We start from the raw sequence: 8414 nt of genomic DNA, 5'->3' as shown, positions 1-8414 counted from the left end.
TTCGTACAAAGTGTTTTATAAAAGCCCGGTTTTGATAATTATCTAAAACCTTTGATGCTTATCCAAAATAGGATAGTGCTTATCCAAAACAGGAGAATGTTTATCCAAAACAGGATAGTGTTTAACCAAAACAGGATAATATTTATCCAAAACGTTATCCGATAGGACCGTTAAGCAACATAATTATCGATCCAACACGATCCAGAATGTACTAATATTTTGTAAATATAAATATCCCTTTTCTTATTTCATTTCACTCGTATAATCATAATCAGACAGTACAAACCAGTAAAACACAGAGAAAACCCTAATAAAATACCACGTTCTTGAAAATCAATCGCACAAACGAAGGCGTTATCGAACTCCGATTCGGGCGCGCAATATATCAAAACGAAGCTCTCGAAAAACTCTTTCCGAATCAATCATCTATTATAGTGCAAAAATCAAGGGGAAGCGAGATGTAGAAAGGGAAAGCAAGTGGCCAGTGAGTGGGAACCAATTGATAAGTGTTAGTAAATTGAAAGCGAATTGATAAGGCAAGTGTCCCTGAACTTTTTTGTAGTATAATTGCGAGTACTTTTGAACTCTTTTTATTATGTTACAATTATTCCCAGTAGTTAATATTCTATATTGCAAGTACTTTGAAGTACTTAACCCTAAACCCTGATTCTTATTGATCTTGAGCCGTAAGCATGATTTCTTGTGAACCAGTGATTGTTGAATTCTTGGATATGAACCACACATATTCGATACTACTCCATAAATACATATATACCATATACTGATTCTTGATATGAGGTTTCTTAACCTACAAACCTTTATGCCATGTATAGCAGAAGACCATTCCTTGTAACCTTTGAACCCTTAGTCTTCTATATTCTGATTCTTTCCCTGAATTGGAAGTCAATCTTCCTGTTTACCTTGTTATACCTTCATGGTGTTGTGAATCACCTTATGCTTCAAGATAAATGTTGTTTATGATTCAGTTTATTGAATTACTTTATTTATCATGTTATTATTATAGAATTGGATTGTTTTTAGATATGGACCAGAATCGTGGTCGGACCAGATTCGTGGTCATAATAGGCCAATGCGTTCCTTGGATCCAGTATATAGAGCAAAGCTGGGAGCCTTGCTCGGGGTTAGTGCGTGACTAATCAGCAGCCTAACCTTGGTTTTTAAAATAAAAGTGAATATCCAATTCTAATCATTGCTTATCAGGAAACTTGATTCCCTATGTCATTTCAATTGATCATTATTCAATCTCAGTGTTGTCATTGTGACTTGCCGAGCTAGTTAGCTTACTCTTGCGAATCTGTTTATGTTCTTTTACAGTTAAGAAGGAAATTATTGATGGCGAGGATCCCCAGTCGAATGTTCAAGCTAGGCTTTCAGGTTGAAATGGAATAAGCTAACAGATGATGTGTGGCTAGTGTGTATTAAAGAGTTTGTATTAAAGTTTGACTTCAGATGTAAGATAGATAAATTTGGGATTTGGTACGTTTGTAATAAATAATATTGTGGCTTGTGGACATACTTTGAACTGTTGCGATCTGTGGATATGGTAAGTAGGGTCAGTGCATATATATTATTATATTCATAAACAGGTCTAAATATGGTGTGTGCGTGTGTGTCGTGGACCCCAAACTTCTAACCCGGGTTTGGAGGGCGCCACGGTATCTTTGACTTTATTTTTGCCTTAACAATTTTAGCGTAGTATTTTTGCATCCCCGACTTTATTTTGCCTTAATAGTTTTTATGCAGTGTCCATCTTCAGCCCCGAGCGTCAAGGTGGCATGTTGTTAGACTGAAGGAAAACCTTGGACCGTTAACACTGAAGAGATATTGTCTTTGTGGGCAAAGAAACAAGGGGATGACCTTTTTTGGGTTGCCCCTAGGAGAGTCTTCTTTCGTTCCATCGGTCGGAAACTGTACTTCGGGATGGACATTAAGTTCTAGGTTTAACATTGAAGGGGAAGGGCTCGTTTTTTTTGGGATCGCCCTTAGACGAGACCTTCTCTGCTCTTAAGGTTTACTTGTAAAAATTTTGTGAAAATTTTTAGGTTGAGGACGAAGGGCTTGTCTTCTTCGAGATTGTACCTAGACAAGAACTTCTTTGTTCCTTTAGTAATAATGTGCTTTTATAATAGATGGAAATTATAGAGGGAGGACGAAGGAAAATGTCTTCTTCTAAGATTCCCCTTAGACATTCTTCGTGCATCCTCTCTGTGTCCATTTTAATCATATTTTATAGCAGTCGTAGGGCGAAGGATATTATTCTTTTTATGATTTCCCCTATATAATACTCATTCGACCTTTTATTTTAAGCAAATCAAATATGGCGGGTGAAGGGTTTATCTTAGTCGGAATCGCCCCTAGATAATACTCGTTCTCCCGCTCAATTTGTCATAATTTCTAGTAATAAAGTTGCGTGAAGGAAGTTCATTTTCATTGATCATTAAGTCATTACACTTTTCAAATAGAGTTTAAAATGAAGTACACATGGGAAATAAAAGAAAATTTTCTTACTGATAAAATTTCCGAAGGCGACTAGCATGCCAAGTGTTCTTAATGACTTTTCCAGCTAGTGTTTCCATCTTATAAGTTTCAGGATGAACGACCTCAACTACTTTGTATGGTCCTTCCCAGTTTGGCTGAAGCTTCCCTTGTCTTGTTCCTATGGACGCGGCTAATCCCCGCAGGACTAGGTCTCCAACACCGAATGACCTTTTTTTAATTCCCGAATCATAGTGTTAGGTGGCCCGTAGTAGGTTTTTTTATATTTCTTTGGTAAGCAGCTTCCCTCTCTTCTTCCAGAAAGTCTATGTTCGCCCTTATTTCGAAATTGTTGACTTTCATATTGCAGACTTCTGTTTGATATGACTTTAAGCCTACTTCGACCAGGACTAGGGAATTTGTTCCATATGATAATCTAAAGGATATTTCCCTTATGGATGATCTAGGAGTGGTTCGGTACGCCCATAAGACCCAGGGCAACTCTTCGACTCATCTTCCTTTGGCTTCACCCAATCTTTTCTTAATTCCTCGAAAGATTACCTTGTTGGCCGCTTCGATCGCCCCGTTTCCTTGTGGATGTGCGAATGAATTAAACTTCTGTTGGACTCCAAAGTGATGTAGGAATATATGGAATTTATTTCCGATGAACTGTGTTCCATTGTCCGAGACACATACCTTCGGGATTCCGAACCTTAGGATGATTTGTTCGAGGAAGAATTTTTTGGCCACTTCTTCGGTTAAGGCGGATAATGGCTTTCCTTTGACCCACTTGGTCATGTAGTCGATGACGATGATGCAATATTTTTCATTTCTTGTGTTAGTAGGAAGAATTCCTACTATATCGACGACCCATATGGAAAATGGTATCGGGCTGAAAACCGAGGCCAATTCTTCTGGAGGCTGCTTCAGAATGGTGGTGAATAACTAACACTGCTTAAATTTTTTTGCATATTCACTTGCATCAGCTCACAAAGTCAGCCAAAAGAATCCTTGCCGAATGATCTTAAAGGCAAGAGATTTACCAGCTCCGTAAATTCCTTCGTGCACCGTCATCAAGGTTTGTTGTTGCTCCTCGGGATTCAAGCACCTTAAGAGGGGCTGACTGACCGAATACTGGTACATCTCTCCACCGACAATAATGTAGCTTGATTCCATGTACTTTACTTTTAGAGCATATTTTCGGTCGAAGGGGAGGATTCCTCTTTCCATAAAATTCTGAATTGAGGTCATTCAATCGGCGCCTTGGTGTATTTCGAGGCAGTCCTTTCTTTTAATCGAAGGCATCTTGGCTTCGGTTAGATAGATAGAACCCGTCAGGCTCTGTGTCTCAGCCGAAGCTAGCCTGGATAGCGCGTCTGCCCGAATGTTCTCCTCCCCTCCTATCTGACTTAATTCAAAAGTTTCAAATAACAAAGATGAATCTTTTACCTTAGCAACATAGGCCTTCATATGGGGGTCCATTTGCTCGTATTCCCCTGAGAAGTGTTTGACCACCAACATGGAGTCACTAAATTCCCTTAAGTGCTTTGCTTCAAGGCTTTGAGCTAACTCCATTCCAGCCAAGAGGGCTTCATATTCTGCTTTATTGTTGGTGAGGGGGAAGTTGAACTGAATAACATGGAAAATTTCAAACCCATCAAGATTAGAGAGGATTAAGCTAGCTCCACACTTCTTTTCGGCGACCAAACCATCCACAAAAAGCTTCCAATTTCCTGGGGTCCGAATGAGTTGTTCCTCAGGTGCGAGGTCCTTCAGTCCTGAGAACATGCATTCGACCATAAAATATGCCAGTGCTTGAGTCTTGATCATCGTCCGGGGGATGAACTCGAGGTCATATTCTACCGGCTCGATAGGCCAAGGTACAACCCTTCCCGAAGCTTCTGGTCATGTCAAAATTTTCTTTAACGGTTGATCATGACGATCTAAACTGTTCGGCCTTGGAAACAGTTTTCCAATTTTTGGGAGGCCATAAACAACCTATATACGAACTTTTCAGAATTTGGTTACCTCGTTTCTGACTCCTTAAGCGCATGGGATACGTAGGAGACTAGATGTTGTTTCCTTCATGATTTTCACTAGGACCGCTCCAAGTGTTTGGTCGGACACATCCAGGTAGAGTTGAAGAGTTTCCTTCGGATCATATCTCACTAAGAGGTGCGCCTTTGTGAGATATTCTTTTACTTCTTCAAATGCCTTTTGACATTCAGGCCCCCACTCGAAATTCTTTGACGCCTTGAGTACTGCGAAGAAGGGACGTGCTTTCTCGGCTAACCGAGAGATGAAGCGCCGAAAGGCTGCCAGTCGGCCGGTCAGTTTCTAAATATCTCGGATATATTTCAGAGCTTCCATATTGATGACAGCTTCAATTTTCTCCGGATGCGCCTCTATCTCTCGGGAACTGACCATTGTTGAGTGGTATTTATGACACTTTATAACGCTCCATTAAGCTTTGAATTGGTGTTATTGTACTCAAGTTATTGGTGTTTTAATATGTTTTCTAGTGTTTTTGCATTTCAGGCAGTAATCCAGAATTTAGGTGAATTAGCATTGATTTGATGCTAATATGGTGTTAGGATAGTGTCCAAGGAATAAAGCTCGTGAAGACCAACTCATTGCAGCAAGAAAAGAAGAAAAATGGAATTTTCTCCAGAAGGCCAGCGCGCCCGCGCTGTCATAGCGCGCGCCCGCGCCCAAAGTACAGAGACACCGTGCGCCCGCGCTGATCAAGCATGCGACCGTGCCAGGTCGGGATTTTAGAATCCTGATTCTTGTGGGCTTTTAATTGGAGGATTTTTACTATGCATGGGCTACTATATATACCTAAATAAAGGTTATTTTTTATAAGGAGATGTACCAGAGCACAAGGAGAAGGCGTAAGAAGACCGTTTTAACACAATTCAACGAATACGAAGAAGATCTAGTTTATACTTGTGATTCTTTGTTTAAGTTTTAACTATTGGATGCTAGTTTTCTATTCGTGAACCTATACTTTTGTTTCGTACTTGGTTTATTATTTATTCAGTATAAAGACTACGTTTATTATATCATGCTTTCATCGGAACCCACGTTGATGATGAGTTCGATTATGGGCTAATTGTTATCGTGGGGTTCTTGCGGATTTATTTATGGATTTATTTTGTTAATTTATTTTGATGCCTTAGTGTGTGGTTATTGTATGATAACCTAGTTTTGGTTGTGCTTATTCGTCTTATGAGCGTCGCGAACTTATAAGATAGCGTGTTAATCTTTAATGAAGTGACAGTGAATTTAAAGATTTAGAACTTGCCATGCTAGCATAGGTTCATGTGTTATTGTTATGCATTATTCGTAGGTAATTTTAACCATCTTACTTGCCCTATGTAATCACGATAGATAACTCGTGCATTGAACCGTTATGTTATCAAATTCTATAGACATATAGGGTCTCAACATAATTGGTGTCTATTCAACTTCTATCTCTTTTGTGGATGTCTGGTAGTATGGTATTAGTACAACGAAAGTTGGCATTTATCAGTTACGTGTTATCTGATTAGTGTCATCACCATTACATGCTAAGGTTAAGAACGAAGAGATAACTGAATGAAGTATTTAATGAAGTTAGAATCCCATGTTTGTGTCATATATTATTCAAATCTCGTTAATCTCTTAGTTAATGTTCTCTAGTATAATTCTCAATAGTTAATCATAGTATAATCAAAATGCAAATTGTTATTCGTCTTAACATTGAATAATAGCCATATCATTGTTGCATAGGTGCATAAATCACAAAGTTAATCTAACCAGTCTCTGTGGGAATGAACTAGAAATAATTCTATATTACTTGCGATCGCGTATACTTGCGTGAATTATTAGCACGTGTTTAGCGACTAACAAGTTTTTGGCGCCGCTGCCGGGGACTCGGTGTTAAATTTTAGTTTATGTGTTTGTCATTAGTGATCGTTAAAGTTCATTGACTCGGACATTGTTATTTACCTACTCTTTTTCTTGTCGTGTTTCAGGTACTCTAGCTAGCGTGTATGCATACGCATTCGCGGGCTCGTAAGAAAACTCTGGATCAAGCTGAGGAGGAAGCTGTAGTGATTCAAAGTTAAGTTTTTGAGGACGAACAGAAAGTAGAAGAAGAAGAAGAAAAAGTCGAGGAACCAGCTTTAGTAGTGATGGGAGATCAAGTAGAAATTCCTAAGGCTTTGATGGACTATTCTCAGCCTAAGATTCATGATATTCAGTCAAGCATCATCAGACCAGCCATCTCGGCTAACACTTTTGAGATCAAGTCGAGCACGATTCAGATGATACAGAACTCAGTTCAGTTTGGAGGTTCTCCTACAGAAGACCCCAACATGCACATCAGGGATTTCATCGAGATCTGCGACACTTTCAAGTTCAATGGGGTGACTGAAGATGCTATCAAGCTGAGACTCTTCCCATTCTCACTGAGGGATAAGGTAAAGTGCTGGTTACATTCTCTACCACCAGGGTCTATCACCAAACGGGAGGATCTTGCTCAAAAGTTCCTTACTAAATTCTTTCCTATGGCAAAGACTGCTGCAATCAGGATTGCTCTCACTCAGTTTGCACAGCAAACTGGAGAATCTCTGTGTGAGGCTTGGGATCATTATAAGGAGATGCTAAGGAAGTGCCCACACCATGATATGCCTGATTGGATGATTATAAACTGTTTCTACAATGGTTTGGGTGCACAGTCTAGACCTATGCTCGATGCAGCATATGGTGGAGCCTTATGGGCCAAAGGCTATAATGAAGCTTATGAGTTGATTGAGCTTATGGCAGCTAATGAATACCAGAATCCTACGCAAAAAATGTTGCAAGGAAAAGTAGCAGGAATTCTGGAAGTGGATACAGCTACTGCTATAGCTGCTCAACTTTAAGCTTTGACGATGAAGGTGGACTCTTTGGCTAATTATGGAGTTAATCAAATCACTAGTGTATGTGAGCTTTGTGCGGGGGCATATGAAATTGAGCAGTGTGCTATTTCTAGCGAATCATCTCAATTTATGAGCAACTTTCAGAGATCACAGCAGCAAGCTTCAGTCACTTATCATCCAAATAACCACAATCATCCTAACTTCAGCTGAAGTAACAATCAGAATGTGGTACAATAACCTTATCAGCCATACACAGCAAAGCAATATAACCCTCATGGTTTTGAACAACTGCAATATACCCATAGGAAACAACTTCAACTTCAGCAGTTACCATAAGCTAATGAAAAATCTGAATTAGAGAAGTTGAGGCTCATGTACAAGAGCCAAGCTGTTTCTATGAAGACCTTGGAGAATCAGATTGGGCAGATTGCTAATGCATTACTGAATCATCAACCTGGCACGCTTCCAAGCGATACTAAAGTGTCGGGCAAGAAGGAAGCTAAGGAGCATGTTAAGGCAATCACATTAAGGTCTGGTAAGGTTGCAAATCCTAAAAAAGCTAAGACTTCAAAATCTGAAGTTGAGGCTGAAGAAGAAAAAGTGCAGAAGGAAGCAGAAGTGGAACCAAGGAAGACTACTGTTGAGCACACTCCTCCTGAGGGTAATACATGGGAGAAACAGATCTATCCTCCACCTCCTTTTCCTAAAAGGCTGTAGAAGAAAAAGCTGGATAAGCAGTTTGAGAAATTTCTGGAGGTGTTCAAGAAACTTCACATTAACATACCTTTCGCTAAAGGTCCTGAACAAATGCCTAGTTATGCGAAGTTCATGAAAGGTATTCTCTCTAGAAAAGTGAAGCTTGATAACTTAGAGACCGTTGCTCTCACGGAGGAATGCAGTGTTGTGCTATAACAGAAGTTGCCTCCGAAGCTTAAAGATCCTGGAAGCTTCACTATTCCTTGCACAATTGGAAATGTGTCTTTTGACAAGTGTTTATGTGACTTGGGAGCT

At 39.6% G+C, this 8414-nt stretch overlaps 1 non-coding gene across 1 annotated transcript; it reads right to left on the bottom strand.

Moving 5' to 3' along the window:
* Window positions 1-7064: 7064 nt before the first annotated feature.
* On the bottom strand, window positions 7065-7171 carry LOC141716250 (small nucleolar RNA R71). The gene has a single exon (XR_012572967.1). It is a non-coding gene; the product is annotated as a small nucleolar RNA R71 (small nucleolar RNA).
* Window positions 7172-8414: the final 1243 nt, after the last annotated feature.

Source organism: Apium graveolens, chromosome 3 (assembly GCF_009905375.1).
Source record: "Apium graveolens cultivar Ventura chromosome 3, ASM990537v1, whole genome shotgun sequence".
In the NCBI taxonomy this organism is placed as follows: domain Eukaryota; kingdom Viridiplantae; phylum Streptophyta; class Magnoliopsida; order Apiales; family Apiaceae; genus Apium; species Apium graveolens.
This window is presented reverse-complemented; position numbering and strand designations above follow the sequence as displayed.